This window comes from Paramisgurnus dabryanus, chromosome 3 (assembly GCF_030506205.2).
Source record: "Paramisgurnus dabryanus chromosome 3, PD_genome_1.1, whole genome shotgun sequence".
NCBI lineage: Eukaryota > Metazoa > Chordata > Actinopteri > Cypriniformes > Cobitidae > Paramisgurnus > Paramisgurnus dabryanus.
Window position 1 is genome coordinate 14,837,045 of NC_133339.1, and position 17,580 is coordinate 14,854,624.

At 34.5% G+C, this 17,580-nt stretch overlaps 1 long non-coding RNA gene across 1 annotated transcript; it reads left to right on the forward strand.

Annotated features, from left to right (window-relative positions):
- The first annotated feature begins 12,331 nt into the window (after positions 1–12,331).
- Positions 12,332–14,848, forward strand: LOC135769047 (uncharacterized). Its single transcript, XR_010542354.2, has 3 exons — positions 12,332–12,415; positions 14,303–14,360; positions 14,482–14,848. It is a non-coding gene; the product is annotated as an uncharacterized lncRNA (long non-coding RNA).
- The last annotated feature ends 2,732 nt before the right edge of the window (positions 14,849–17,580 follow it).

A 17,580-nucleotide genomic window follows, 5' to 3' on the forward strand; every position in this document is an offset into this window, starting at 1 on the left:
GACCACCAGTTTTGTGATTGCAATACCAGTTTTGGCCACAATCCTACATACTGTTCCTTTAAGATAATCAATTGTTTATTATGATACTATGTATTGTTTACTATGTTAATGTGTATTTTGTCTTTAAACCTAGAAGACACGAACACAAACTCATTTAGCTTAGTGCACGTACGCTACAGTCCAACACAGTTAATCTCATCAACACAGTAATAAGTATTTGATTGACAAGACAGCTGACTCGGTGGTTCCTTAGCAATATAAAAAGCTGTGTTGCACTGCTCTTTTTTAAAAAAGGCAGTGCGTCGCGCCTTGCGTTTCCAAGCCTTTAAAGGGGACATTCCAGAAGACGTTTTTAAGATATTAAATAAATCTCTGATGTCCCTAGAGTACATATGTGAAGTTTTAGCTCAAAATACCATATAGGTAATTTATTGTGGCATGTTAAAATAGGCACTTTATGGGTCTGAGCAAAAATGCACCGTTTTTGTGTGTATCCCTTTAAATCCAAACGAGCTGCTCAGGTGGGCGGAGTCACAAGCGCTGGCGCTGTAGACAGAGCATCGAGGGAGATTCTCTCACGAAAGAAGTTATGTAAGCGATGTTAAGCATTATATATTTGAACAAGTTTAAAAAGTCAATAATCTGTTTTATGCATACTAAATACATGCTAATCAGCAGATGGGGAACATTGTGGAATAAAAATAAAGCCTTTTAAGTCTCATCCTGCCCTTGTTTTAAACAGGCACAATGATTTTCAGCATGTTACAATAAAATACACGTCCACAAACACTCAGAAGTTTACTTTTTGACCAAACCACACGAGCACATTTAAATGATCTGTAATAAAACAACAATTGCTTAAACTTTAGAGAAACAGATCAAATGACATGTTTAAGTTTATTGTGTACCCATATTGAACACATTCACATTTCTGTCAGTCTCTCACTCTCTATTTTGTAACTCCTCGTATTCATTTGAAACTTGAGAGAAACATTAAACAACATATTTACTTATTGTGTATGATAGTGAATACACGTTGTTCTCTCACTCTGTCTCGTGCAGTGCATTAATCCTCATGTTCATTCATATAAACTTCAGAGAAACATATTAAACAACATAACTTACTTGAAAGCGAACTCGTTCGTTCGTTCGCTCACTCGCTCTCTCTCTCTGTTGCACTAAGGTAACGTTAATCCTTTAGAACGTTAATTCAATCTTTAGAAAGATTATTAAAACTACAAGTTATAAGATTGTAGGCTCCTGTTTGTGTTTGATGGAATACAAACGCGTCGTGCTGTCAGTCATTCTTTCTCTCGGTCACTCGCACTCGGGGTAGCATCATGGTTGGATAGCGCAGTTGAAGGAGTGGTATCTTTATAATTAGATCCCTTACCTACGTCATGGGGGGAGCGAAATCCGCATGACCTATTTATTCACATGCTTGCAGAGAGAGCCTTACCAAAACAAAGTTACAGGGTTGCTATTTTTCAAGTTTTCTGGGTTGGTAGAAGCACTGGGGACCCGATTATAGCACTTAACTCTTTCCCCGCCATTGACGAGATATCTCGTCAATTAAGAGAAAACGCTTCCCCGCCAATGACGAGATTTTCCGTCTTTCCGCAATACCGCTATTATCCACCAGGTGGCAACTTTTTAAACCCGGAAGTATTGCTCTATGGCAAGCTGCTGCATGTCCGTGTCTGTTTTAAAGATCACTCTAAATGGGATCTCTATGAAAAGTCCGTCACAAATATGGAATTATTTCTGCTTTTTGCTCAAAATGTGGTGTTTTTGCAAAAACCTACCCATATTCAAAAGCTGATTGCAAAAGAACCACTGAAGGTAGGATGAAACGTTTTTTTTTTGTTTGAAAGCAGAGGGTCTGTTCTTTCATTTGGTATATTGTATGTTTATATATTTAAAGAAGAACATTTTCTGGACATAACTTACTTGAAAGCGAACTCGTTCGTTCGTTCGCTCACTCGCTCTCTCTCTCTGTTGCACTAAGGTAAGGTTAATCCTTTAGAACGTTAATACAATCTTTAGAAAGATTATTAAAACTACAAGTACAAGATTGTAGGCTCCTGTTTGTGTTTGATGGAATACAAACGCGTCGTGCTGTCAGTCATTCTTTCTCTCGGTCACTCGCACTCGGGGTAGCATCATGGTTGGATAGCGCAGTTGAAGGAGTGGTATCTTTATAATTAGATCCCTTACCTACGTCATGGGGGGAGCGAAATCCGCATGACCTATTTATTCACATGCTTGCAGAGAGAGCCTTACCAAAACAAAGTTACAGGGTTGCTATTTTTCAAGTTTTCTGGGTTGGTAGAAGCACTGGGGACCCGATTATAGCACTTAACTCTTTCCCCGCCATTGACGAGATATCTCGTCAATTAAGAGAAAACGCTTCCCCGCCAATGACGAGATTTTCCGTCTTTCCGCAATACCGCTATTATCCACCAGGTGGCGCCCTTCCGCAACTTTTTAAACCCGGAAGTATTGCCCTATAGCAAGCAGCTGCATGTCCGTGTCTGTTTTAAAGATCGCTCTGAATGGGATCTCTATGAAAAGTCCGTCACAAAAATGGAATTATTTCTGCTTTTTGCTCAAAATATGGTGTTTTTGCAAAAACCTACCCATATTCAAAAGCTGATTGCAAAAGAACTACTGAAGGTAGGATGAAACTTTTTTTTTGTTTGAAAGTAGAGGGTCTGTTCTTTCATTTGGTATATTGTATGTTTATATATTTAAAGAAGAACATTTTCTGGAAGGCATTAAACTTTGGTGAAAATCATAAAAAACGCTGGCGCTGGCTGGCAACTTTTTTAAAGCGCATTTGGTGTGATTAGCCCCTAATCCAGCCTACTATGAAATTATTATGTAAAATGTGCAATGCACGTTTATATTTTCTTAATACTTGTTTTAAACAATGTGCTGTGCTGCAGCACGTCGAAATTAACACGTTGATTAACAGAAAATTTATTATTGGAGGGAGTGAAAGTAACGTATTAAATTTGGACACCCCAGACAACCCTGTAGCTATGGCACCTTATTGGAGTATTCCACTGTATTGCATAGATGGGCTGAATGTGCTGAAAGTCGCAGACGGGAAAGAGCCGAAGTCTGCTCTGCTGCTGTTTTCAACTGAAATTTAAAGGGGACTGAAACGATCACGAAAACCCTGTACAGTTTATGAAGCTAACATAGCAAAACTTTTAGGGGGCTAAGAAGAATTTTGAGGCGGCTAAAGCCCCCTTAAAAGATCCTAACGACGTCTGTGCTTCACATTAAAAATAACATGACATCTCAAATGTGTTTTGTCACTCTGATTTATCAATATGATCTATTTACTGTCTTGATTTTAGATATGATGGAAGTGAAAGAGGAGAGTCAAGCTGAAGTGGATGAGAAACATCAGATTGTAAAAATAAACCATAATGTTTCACAGAAAGAAACTCTGAAGACAGAAGACATAAAGTGTGAAAATAGTTTCAGAGAAGATGAACGCCCTGCAGATCACAAGAGGACTCACAGTGAGGAGAAACCTTTCACATGTCAACAGTGTGGAAAGAGTTTCAGAAGAAAAGCTCACCTTAAAGAACACAAGAGAATTCACACTGGAGAGAAACCTTTCACATGTCAACAGTGTGAAAAGAGTTTCACTTTTCAATCGAGCCTTATCCGGCACAGGAAAACTCACAGTGGGGAAAAGCCACACGCGTGCCAGCATTGTGAAAAGAGTTTCCCATATACAAGTCAACTTAAGATACACGTAAGAGTTCACACTGGAGAGAGACCTTACACGTGTCATCTGTGTGGAAAGCGTTTCGGAGATAAAAGTGGACTTGATATTCACATGAGGATTCACACTGGAGAGAAACCTTTCACATGTCATGAGTGTAAAAAAAGTTTCAGATTTAAAAGCAGCCTTACAAGACACATGAAAATTCACATGGAAGAGAAAACTCACGCTTGTCTTCAGTGTGAAAAGAGTTTCATTGATAAAAGTGGACTTGAGACTCACACAAGAATCCACACTGGAGAGAAACCTTTCACATGCCATGAGTGTAAAACAAGTTTCAGATTTAAAAACAACCTTACAAGACACATGAAAATTCACATGGAAGAGAAACCATACTCTTGTCCTCAGTGTGGCAAGTGTTTCATTGATAAAAGTGGACTTGAGACTCACACAAGAATCCACACTGGAGAGAAACCTTTCACATGCCATAAGTGTAAAAAAAGTTTCAGATGTAAATACAGCCTTACAATACACATGAAAGTTCACACTGGAGAGAAACCGTTCACATGTCATGAGTGTAAAAAAAGTTTCAGATGTAAATCCAACCTTACAATACACATGAAAATTCACACTGGAGAGAAACCTCACGCATGTCTTCAGTGTGGAAAGAGTTTCAGTAATAAAAGTGGACTTGAGACTCACACAAGAATCCACAGTGGAGAGAAACCTTACATATGTCTTCAGTGTGGAAAGAGTTTTACAAGTGAAGGCACTCTTAAGACACACACAAAAATTCACACTGCAGAGAAACCGTTCACATGTCATGAGTGTAAAAAAAGTTTCAGATGTAAATACAGCCTTACAATACACATGAAAATTCACACTGGAGAGAAAGCTCACGCATGTCATGAGTGTAAAAAAAGTTTTAACATTAAAAGCAACCTTACAAGACACATGAAAATTCACATGGAAGAGAAACCATACTCTTGTCCTCAGTGTGGAAAGAGTTTCATTGATAAAAGTGGACTTGAGACTCACACAAGAATCCACACTGGAGAGAAACCGTTCACATGTCATGAGTGTAAAAAAAGTTTCAGATGTAAATACAGCCTTACAATACACATGAAAATTCACACTGGAGAGAAACCTCATGCATGTCTTCAGTGTGGAAAGAGTTTCAGTCATAAAAGTGGACTTGAGATTCACACAAGAATTCACACTGGAGAGAAACCGTTCACATGTCATCTGTGTGGAAAGAGTTTCAGAGTTAAAAGCGACCTTACAAAACACATGGAAAATTTCAATTCACATGGAAGAGAAACCTCAGACAAAGACAAAGCCAATCATAAAGCAATGTGAGACGGGACTCATTGCAGAAAACGAGATCTGTTAACCATTTGTGTACAATAGACTCCATTACCTTTACATAACACAGTGGTAAAACATTTGAATCTCATTGAAAAGATTTCTGGGTAAATAAATTCTACAATGACTGACTTTCTTAGTATTTTTGTCTTGTTTTCAGTAAAAATATCTAGAAATTGTATAATTCTTTGTTGAATTTTAAGAAAATAATGCACACCCGTGGTGTAACGGCACTCCATTTCGCCACCTTGCAGAGGCAGCATCATGCACATTCAAAGTGAGGGGGCACGTGCTCGGGTTTTTGAGCCAAATGTATTTTGCAACCTCAAAATCAAAGCAGCGTCCATTAATCTGTTACTTGTCTTTTAATCTGTTTAATATGCACAATATTATCAATTCTGTGCTGCATCCTTGTCACTTTTCAGAGATTTTTTGCTTGTTTTCTCGTGATCATGACTTAATTTCTCGTTTTCTTGAGATAACAAGTGTTGTTTTCTTGTGATCTCGACATAACGAACGTTGTGTTCTTGAGATGTGATTAAAGCTTACATGTCCTCGATAGAACGTTTTGTTTTGTTTGTAAACAGCAAAAGCATATTTTGCTAAATTAGCATGGATGAACAAATTAGATTTTACTTTGATCAGAGATTCGCTCAAGCCCAAATAGATTTGTCAATATTTACACTTTACAGTTGTGAATTTAGGGACCGTCTTTAAGTTACTCCATAATATACACGTTTCTACTTTTAACAGCATTTAAATGGAATGACTTAAAGTCAACAAACAGTCACAAAACCAACGTGTTTATGTGGTTATAATGCACACTTTTTAGATTTTTGATAATTATTTAAATAAACTGTTAAGTACTATTGAAGATAGAAACGTGTACAGTATTACTTAAGAGATGGTCCCTAAATTCACGAACATGAAAACATTTATTTATTTATTAAGTCTATCGCTACACATTAGCTACAGTACACGTGTGGTAATGGTGAAGACCCCAACTCATATGCATGAGCAGTCCACTTCAAAATACAGTAAATATGATGGACAGGAAAATACATTGATCATGAGAAAATTAAGTCGTAATCACGAGAAAACAAGCAAGCAAAAATAATAATAGTGCCCTCTCTCGGCTTCCGTAGCAGTCCACTTCAAAATACACTAAATATTATAGACAGGAAATTACATTATGACATTTGGATTATCATGTCAGGATAAAGAGAAAACAACTTTTGTTATCTTTAGATAATGAGAAATTAAGTTGTGATCACGAGAAAACAAGCAAGCAAAAATAACTGTATGTCCTCTCTAGACTTTCGTAGTTTTGATCGTGTTACATTACTTTATTCTGGCGGCAGGCGCTCCAGACAGCGCAGTCGCCATCAGCGTCTGATAGCTCACAAGCTTTGCTGTTGCTGCTGCATTTGGCTATCTGAGGAATAAAAAAAATGAGTACGAAACGCTCACATTTCCAAACCCCAGTACGGTAATGTGCAGTTAACCTCTTCTGTGTAGAAAACGTATGGTTTAAAATGTGACCGTCTCGACATAAAGTTGATGCTGGTGAAAGAGAAGCTTGAGAAGATGACAGAATCACAACCATGCAGAATAAAGGATGAAGATACTGAGGAACAAATAGGTTGGTGGCTATTTTTCAATCTCCATGTTTGGTGTTTGAGGGATGATGAAGCTTTAATGAATTAAACCCCAGTGGCCGGTTGCATAAAACTAGTCTTAAAAGTTAGTCTCAGTTAATTTCATTTAAAATAATAATTTAGTAAAATTAATAAGAAAATATTTCATTAAAATTAATAAGATATTTTTGCTTTAAAATGCATATTTAGTAATGTTTAAATCTGATAACATTGAGTTATTTTGAGCTTCCAGTCAGATCGCACTACGTCATAACGCATGCGATTGAATGTGTTCAGTTTAGTTTGAAGTTAGATACAGTATGATGGAAGCAACACAGTTTTTTGACCGTGCGTACCATGTCTACTATGTAACAGCTTTTATTTATGTTTTGGAAGTAAACATTTAAAACGAAGATCGTGGTTTGCTCGTGTTTCAAATACTGGTTAAATTTGACTGACTTCAAAAGGTGGTACAAAAGAATAAGAAGCAAATAGGTGCCATTACATAATGAATTTTTTTCTTCAAGACTGATCATATCTGTTTTAGGTAAGTTATAAAGAAAGGTAGATTGGTCTAATTTAAATCCAAAAAATAAGATTGATTAGCCCTAACTATTGCTAGTTAGTCAGAATCATTCTTAAGATGCAGTCAAATGCTATGTTTATGCAACCGGCCACAGGTTTCACAGACAAGGCTTAAAGGGGCGGTGAATTTGTCGATTTTATTGTTTTATACTGTTGCCTGATGTCTACTTCTGATGTCCGCGTGGTTTTTACATTCAAAAACATCAAAAACAATAAGTAATAGGCTATTTTGTAACATAGATTAGTGGCTGTCTGGAGAAATGGTTCGTTTGAAGGGGCGGGCCGCATTGAAGACCTGGACGTAAACACCCACTGCTATGATTGGACGGCTTCATTCCCCGTCATTACATGTGGGGAAATGTTTTAAAAACATTAATGTGATAAAAATAGCAGCCGAACACAAATATGTTTGAGCCACAAAAGATTCTGGGTGCTAAATATGATACACATAAATGACAATACGTATACTAAAGTAGAAACAAAACTCGACGTGACTAAATTACCGTATACAACACAGTAAGCGCGCATCAGAATCTAAACTGCGGCTAATAAATCCTTATCAATAACTTTGTATAATTCGATTGTGCTTGTGAGGTTGCTTTTACATTCACGTAATGTTAAATACCACAGTTATATTTTAAAAAATAAGCTTTGTTGAGTGTTTGACCTTTCAAACGTAACTCGTCTAAATTACCGTATACAACACATTAAACGGGCATCAGAATCTAAACTGCGGCTGATAAACCCTTCTTTATAAATAACACTGTATATTTCTACCGTTAAATTACAGTCGTGTTGTTAAGTGGTGTATCTTTATTAATCGTTTAATGTTTTTAGTACATTAAAACAGTCAAACATACGTGTTTAGACACGGATGTTACAACAAACATATCAAGCGATCTCTTCTAACAAAGCAATAGTGAAACGCAGTAACTTAAATAAAGTAAAATGTCTTACTGTGTATAATGCTGTGTCATTGTTGTCAGATCCAATATAAGTGGTGCTTTTAATCACAGTCTCTCTGCAAATCCAGCATCGACTTCTTTCCAAATAAATCCGTGAACACAAAGTTAACAAACACTCCCCACACGAGCTGGAACTTCTTCAAAAGCAAACTTTTTCCAGGCATTTAATGTTATGTTCCAAGCCTCCGAATTAAAGTATTTAGCTTCAGTGTTGTTCCCACGCGGTTCTTCCACAACCGAAAATGCGTTTCCAGTCTATCATAACAGATCACCGCGTCAAAATAAAAGTCTCTCAGAAAAAATGTATTTAAAAGTCATTTTGGTTACATTTGTCAATCTTTAAAGACATATTTACTTGTTGAGACACACGTGTGTCACGCGAAGCTGTGGGCGGGACTTCAAAAGTGGTCCTTGTATTTGGCTATGGGGCGGTGCTTCAATTCTACTTTGACGTCATAGATTTCCGAATTCCACACTGGCTTGTTTTACTGGCTTGGTGCCAAAAACGGTTATATTTCAGTAGCACGGACGTTTTCAGTTCTGAAACTTGCAGGATGTTCATTTAAGTATGATGACCTCTTATATAACAAATTATCAAGTTAAAATTGAGTATTTGATTCACCGCTCCTTTAAGGCTAGTCCTAAACACAAGGTTGAGCTCTCTTAACTAAAAAAAGTTTCACTGACAGAGCGTAAAGCATTTATTTGTCTCAAAAAACACAGCAGTAACATATTTTTCTTAGACATGTTCATAAAAGATGCTTAAACATCTTAATTTAACTAAAGCTACCCAGGTCAAAAAGACGTAGTATTTAATGTATTAAAAATATACTTAAAATACAAATAGTATGTTTATAATACATTTGTATTTCCAACATACTTATTAGAAGTGTATTAAAAACACGTTAAATTGCATTTAAACGTATTTTTTAAAAGTATACTAGAAGTACACTTGTAATTAATATATACTTAAGTACATTTTTAAGAAATATGCTAAACTTAAGAATATTTTTAATGTATTTAGATTAAGTGTACTAGAAGTACATTGGTAATAAATATATACTTAATTACATTTTTAAGAAATATGCTAAACTTAAGAATATTTTTAATGTATTTATATTAAGTGTACTAGAAGTACATTGGTAATAAATATATGCATAATTACATTTTAAAGAAATATTCTAAACTTAAGAATATTTTTAATGTATTTATATTAAGTGTACTAGAAGTACATTGGTAATAAATATATACTTAATTACATTTTTAAGAAATATGCTAAACTTAAGAATATTTTAAATGTATTTAGATTAAGTGTACTAGAAGTACATTGGTAATAAATATATACTTAATTACATTTTTAAGAAATATGCTAAACTTAAGAATATTTTTAATGTATTTATATTAAGTGTACTAGAAGTACATTGGTAATAAATATATGCATAATTACATTTTAAAGAAATATTCTAAACTTAAGAATATTTTTAATGTATTTATATTAAGTGTACTAGAAGTACATTGGTAATAAATATACTTAATTACATTTTAAAGAAATATTCTAAACTTAAGAATATTTTTAATGTATTTATATTAAGTGTACTAAAAGTATGCTGGTAATAAATATATGCATAATTACACTTTTGAGAAATATGCTAAACACAAATGTACTTCTAGTGAAGTTTTAGTATATTTGGATAAAACATACTTTTTTCAAAACATGATTCATTAATTGTAATAAGCTAACATTGAACTTTCCTCAAGCATTTCAACATTATATCATTCCGATTGCATAATAAACTATTTTTTCAAAGATTTGCTTAAAATCTTACGTTTGCTAGTGTTTATTTTCAAACAACACACGTGACACACGTAACTAAACCTGATTGGTTGTTGTCATAGTAACACGTCATGGTGCTATTTGAAACTTGTTCTGTTCAGTTCAGTTGTTCACGAGGTGCATGCGGTTGCTTGCATTAAACGTATAAACTGTTAAATTAGATGGCGACTCTCCATTTAACGTATTTATTTAATTAATCGGCGATCATATTTCACCAGAGGACTAAGATAAAACAACTCGATTTAAAATATGAGCAGTTTTAGTGGATCTGACGTTGAGGGAAAAAGTATTTTGCTTTTTGTTTGGAGATGAACGAGACAACACGAGGGTAAGTGATGACAGATTTTCACATTTCTTTATTTAGTTAACTATTAAATAAGTTACATTTAACCCAGCTTCTTTATGTAACGTTATGTCTGTGTTGCGTGTGGTAATTGGAACATCTTTATTTTCTGACTAACGTTAGGCATTTCTCTTAAGCATTTCAGAAATCATTAAAACCTTTCATTTTTTTTAGCACAGCGACATAAATATGACCAACCAGATCCCAAGTAGACAGGAACAAATGAAGATATAGCGCATAGAAAGACTTAGGGCTCTATCTTACACCCGGCGCAATGCAGCGCAATGCGCGACGCAAGTGTCTTTCGCTAGTTTCCACCCTAATTTTCACATTTAGCGCCGCGTTGTTTAAATAGCAAATGTATTTGCGCCCCCTTTTGCGCCCATGGGCGTTCTGGTCTGAAAACGAGGTGTGTTCAGGCGCATTGTTGGCGCGTTGCTATTTTGAGGCAACTAAAATAGACTACGCCATTGACCAACAAAAACCTGATCTAAAGTCTAAAGTCAATGGCGCAATGTGTTTTATGTTATTTAAAGAGCGCATTAGTAAAATGCGCCTATACACGGGAGGACAACGCGGGTTTGCTTATCACAAGGTACATGAATGCGCAGCAGCACAAAAATGCTTTTAAATATGAAAGATTAAAGGATTGAATGTAAAAGATTATTAATGAATCTCTTGGACATAAATGAGGACTAATTATGAGACGTTAGAAGGCACAAAGAGCTGCTTCACCTGCAGCCTGGTAAGTAAATAAATGCTTTGTTTTGAACAAATGCGTCTGTTTTTAAATGTTTTTTTAATGCTACCTCACGGATTTATTGTAAATGATGACTCTGTACCTGTGGATATGGTGAGATGAGAAACATTTTTAAGTAATGCTTAAAAAAAGTATTTGCTAAAAAAAACGCTGTCCAAAGTGCTGAAACGTGAGGAGAGCCGTTTGTAAATTCTTTATCTCCTGTTTGTTACAAATAAAGTATTTTTAGAGTACAAACCTTATCTTACATACTTGTAAATTATTTTTTAATGATATTGGATAGCCATACATTTAAAGCAATTACAAGCCTGCTTTTTACTTCCATGACTAAAAGAAAACGGGTTTTAAAGGTTTTAATAAAAAAATAACAATTTCAATACAAGTGAAAAACAACACAATTATTTAACATTAATGTTAAACTGGGGATCTTCTTCCTCCGCTTAGTTTTTCAGTTTACAAAGTCCGTCATCTAAATAGGGATTAGACATAACGCCAGCGCAACTGGCTTTTAAATGGGATGAGAGCTGTGACTCTCATTGGTTTACTGCACGTTACGCCCAAAATACTCCCAATACAATAGGACCTACCCTTTTCGACCATGCGCTCGGCGCAAAAACCATTTTTCCCATCGTTAAATTAGCAAAAGTGGATTCGGACACGCCCATTTAGACGTTGCGCTTAGATCGTTAAAATAGGGCCCTTATTCTTGGTGGTAAGTTTGTTGTTGCTATTTGATTTCACGTTTTTCTAATGTTTCTCTTGCAACGCTAACGTTAGTTTAAAATGAATTTTTGAGCTGTCTTACCTGAAAATACCATGATATGACCATATGGTTATTATAACTCCAGTAATGTTCAATGGCTAATGTTTATATCAGTTCAATCTTGACAACCTTATTGTCTTTTTGTATATTTTTAAATGTATTTCTAATTACATATGGACACAAAAATGACATTGTAAGAAGGGATACTTTTATGAGAGATTGTAAAACTGCCGAGGCTGGGTTTGATTATATTATATTGTCTTAATATATTGTATTCGGGGTAAGTAAATCTTAAAACGAAAACAAATCATTAATCATCATTTACCTGCCTGTTGTTTTTCAGATCAACTGCTATTGACATTTTTGAATCGGGGCAAATGTGGAGTGAAGAAAAACGTTTGCAACACATCCATTCCAGGTGGCTAATTTCTGTCCTTTTGAATTATTCCTGTTAAAACCGTTTTTTTTTATTGTAAAGCTGTAAGGGACTTGGCCTAGTCATCCTTGCATATACCATTTGGCAGGGCACCAGACTAACTTTTTTACTAGGAGCACAGTGGCCCCCAACTGAAAATTTTAGGGGCGCAACCAGAAAATTTATGGGCACACACGGTAATACAACATGCTAACCGAGGGGTGTCAAACATACGGCCCGCGGGCCGCATACGGCCCACAAAGGTGTCCAATCCGGCCCGCATGATGATTTATACAGTTTTATTAAATATGAAATACATATTTTAAAAACCCTTTCAGGCGGGCGTCTACTTCGTTTTTAATACGAAGAGACTTCGTAGAGACTTGCGGAAAGCAGCAAAACGCGGAACATAGACTAAACACGGTGTCCAAAAATCTTGCTGTTTTATTGTTACTGCTCCGCTAAAGATCCACTGATTCCGGTAATCCACTTCGTGTTTTCCCGACCGCTCCGCAGCATCTCTGTGTCCACTTTCTGCCTAGAGAGCGAAGACGACAGTTTCCGATTTTCGTTGCATTAACAGGTAGATTCATTACATTATATCAGTTGTTAAACAACAGAATTAGTAATTTGGAAGTTTGTTTATGTATTTCTTCCGGTAATGATTTGCTGTCAGTGTTCTAAAAGTGCTAACAACTTAGCAATCAAACAACAACAAAATATCCACATTCTTAGTATTAACGTTACAATATTTGTCTAATCGATTTAATCTTCCCGATCAAATCTTAATTAATATAAACACTAAATTTGTTGTTGTTGGCACACTTTGTAGAAAAAAACACCAATGCCTTGACAAAATAAAGACAGAGAACGGAAAGAGAGGCTTTTAGCAGCAGTTCAACATTGCAAACATGGATTCAAAGCTCCATCAAGCCAGCAGGTAAATCATATTAAATATTTAGCAGATTGTCACACTTTAATTGTTATTATATTTCCCATTATAATCACATGCTAGTAATATAACACATCATATTTATAATACTTTATTAAAACCATAATAATAGTACCAACCCCCTTAGTGCCATTTTTGGTTTGGACCACTGCCCCATCTAACATTTTCATTTTCTAAATGACTGTTCTCATTACAAATATATTCCAAACAAAAGTGAATGGTTTATAAATAATTTTGGCATTAAGTAATAATGCAAAAGAAGTTAAATTAAAGCTTTTCAACCTAAGGCCAGTGGGTTTTGTAAAGATGTAAATTTGTTTGTATAGTATGAACAGAGTGTGACCTTATGAAATGTAGTTTTCATAGAGCTGTGTGTTTCTCTAGTTTTCTTGCTGAACAAACTAATTAATTGGTTTGTTTAGTTAATATTAACACAATTATCAGCACACTAGGGTTTAAAAAAATTATCCGGCCCTCACATCATGGCGTTATTTACCATCCGGCCCGCAGCCTAAAATGAGTTTGACACCCCTGTGCTAACCAAATATTCACATGTCTACTAATTTAGACTGTATTACTAATAAATACTTAAATTATAGATTCAGAAAGTACAATGTCATATCACAAAAAAAAGGTCACATTTGCTGGTCGCACATGTGCGACCGGATGTAAAATTCAGTGGCACACTCTCAAATTTAGGTGGCAAAATGCCACCATTTGATAACAGTCTGGAGCCCTGTTTGGCATCATTTCTGATTTCCTTAAATCTCCTTAAACAGAGGTGAACCTTAAGTTTGCAAGACCACAATAGACGAACAATGGAAAATGATCTAGGTTCAAATAAAACACAATTATTAATGTAAAACATATCCTGTAATACACACAGGTTGCTTTATATCATGAGCCTGTTCTAATCCTATCTTCATTCCCACTTGTAGAGTGCTCTGACAGATAAAACTGACACGCTTGATGAGGACACAGTCAAAGCTTTAAAAGGTAAACTGAGAAGTTAACAAAACTTCCATAAATGCATATCTATGCCAATTTATTTTAAACATGGATAGCCAAATGTTCATTCATTATTGGTTAATTGGTATATTCTGTTTCCTTTTCACAGCCCGTGTGATAAAGCAGTCTTCAATTACTACGGTGTCTGAATTGCAAGAAGAAGTGACCCTCCACTTAAACATGTGACATCTAAACTGTTTTGTGTTTTAGTTCAGCTTTTTATAGGTTTATCTTAAGTTGGTTAAAGGCGGAGTGCACTATTTTTGAAAGCCAATGTTAACATTTGAAATTACCTAAACAAACATGCCTCTACCCCAATAGAATCTGGACCTTCTTTTGATAGAGCCACCACACACATACGCAACCCCGGCTAGGATGTCGGTTAGTAGACACGCCCCTTACTGCTGGTTGGCTACAAGTGTGTTTTGGTAGTCGGCCCAATTTTCTTTTCCAAAGCGTTTTTCAAACATTGTGCACTCCGTCTTTAAATTGCACTTAAAACTTTTTTTTTTCATTAACTTTTTATGCAGAGAATTACATTATGATTATTATATAATCATTGCTTATGAATATTTAGTGATTGCATATTCATAGTGTACTTTTCATTAATACATTTAATGTTAATGTTGTACAATTTGATAGAAGTAGCTCAGTAATTGCATTTCTCTGATATTTGTTTTATATGTTTCTCTTTGGTCAAGAGATTATGTATGTCTCTGTGCTTGATTAATTTACTTTAGGTATTTTTGTAATGTACACAACACAATATGAAGTATATTAAATTGTTCTGTATTCAAAATCTGTGTATGTGCCTTAATATTTAATGATAACATTTTAAATATTAAAAACAGCTTTATAATAAAATAGTAGTGTAATGCTAATACATTTCTATTAATGTAATGCTAGTATATTTCTAATATGCTGAAGTACTATTAAAGTGTTCTTAAAGCACAGTTAAATTAAGCTTTAAATGTATTCTAACTGTATTTTTAAGTGTATGAGAAGTGCATTTCAAATGAATTTTAAAGAAGTACACTTAAATTGCACTAAATATATTTGAAGTTGTTCCAATTTAACACAATTTCAATATATTAAATATAATGCAAATGGATTAAAATTGACTTTAAATATATCTTGAAATGCATTTAATATATTTGAAGTGGGTTCAATATAATACATTTAATATGCATTTAGTATAGTAGCATTTAAATATATTAAGTATGTCCCAAAAAATACTATTTAAATATATTTCTTTTTCACCCGGGTAGTCCTGCTAGGTCTTGTCTGTGAAAGCAGACCTAAGTGTCTGACATCATAAGAACAGAAAATTGTCATTGAGAAACATGAGGGGAAAATAAACTAAAATCCATGAGATAATAAATTATTGCATCCATAATAAACATTCACAAGACTTATGAGAACTGCATCTTGTAGAGTTGAGAATTTGCTAAAGAAAATCCATTTTACACACTCATTCACATGAAACAATAATTTGATTTACTTTTGTAAGACACTTTTGTTGTGCAAAGGCAATATGCAAGGGAGTGTAATGGTCATGAATATTGATGTGATTCACACCTGCAACACCCTTATGGCTCATCTATCAATGAAGAGTGTGAAGCACCTAGAAGAATGAATGTGAGGAGACTTAAATGATAAGTGCTGGAAAGATGATTTGGAATGAGCAACATGTTTGAAGTTGATAGAATCAGTTTTGAGAAGAATCGAGGTAAAGATTTTTGAGTGTTTAAAAGTAAAATCACTGCATATACCTTAAATCACTGGTAAAACTTAAATAAAAAAAAGTAAAAATAGATTTAGCACACAAAAGTCAAAAACAATATTTATAGGAAAAATATATATTCAACTTTCTTTTACTGTTTGATTGACATTGAGACAGACAGCTTTAAGATCTACTGTAAGGCAGGGGCATCAGTTTTTGTTGAAAAGTGTTGGGGACAAAAGATCAGATAAAAACATTACAGCAGGACGAAAAAAATATTGAATAACGGCGCATCAAAAATGGGCATTGTGTAGGCTGGTCAACAACACAAAAATACTCAGCATAAAACCCTCAACAATGTCGACTGCACACATGTAACAGTCCCTGCAACACCAGCTCAACCGAACAGTGCCAAAGCACCATACTGTAGAAAACAGCAGCATGTTAAGTCAATGATTACAATGAAATTCATTACATATGTAAAAGAAAACACACCATAACCATACAACGGACCACAAAACCTGTCATACACGGCAAAAAAAAATTCAAGAAAAAATTTGTATTTTTGTCTTGCTTTCAGTAAAAATATCAAAAAATTCTTAAATTAAGATGTATTTTCTTGATGAGCAAAATGACCTAAAAATAAGTCTAGTTTTTAGACCAAAAATAACAAATGTAAGTGATTTTGTGCATAAAACAAGCAAAATATTTGCCAATGGGGTAAGCAAAAAATTCAAATTCAAGTGTATGCTTGTTTTATACACTTACATTTGATACTTTTGGTCTAAAACCCAGATTTTTGCTCATCAAGACAAAGCATCTTAATCTTAAGAATTTGTAGATATTTTTACTGAAAACAAGACAAAAATACTAAGATTTTTTTCTTGAAAATCTGACTTTCTTACTTAGCATTTTTCTAGTCTTGTTTCCAGTAGAAATATCAAAAAATTCTTAAATCAAGATATATTTTCTTAATGAGCAAAATGACGTAGGAAAATAAGTCTAGTTTTTAGACAAAATCTACATATAATTTAAGTGAATTTATGCTTAAAACAAGCAAAAATATATGCCAATGGGGTGAGAATATTTTGCTTAAATGAAGAAAAAAGAAATCTTATTTTAAGATTTTTCTCACCCCATTGGCAGATTTTAACCACAAATTCACTTAAATTGTATATTTTTTGTCTAAAAACTAGACTTATTTTGCTCATCAAAAAAGTATCTTGATTTAAGAATTTTTATATATTTCTACTGAAAACAAGACAAAAATACTAAGTAAGAAAGTCATTTTGCAGTGTAAGTTGCACAGGTATTGCTTAATTGTTCAGAACATTTTAACCAAATACTTTCAAAAAGTGGTGGGGACAAAATCAGCCATTTCAAAAAGTGGTGGGGACATGTACCCAGCGTCCCCAAGGTAAATGACACCAATGATGTAATGCAAGGATCTAATATAATCTTATACATCAGATATTTTACCCAACA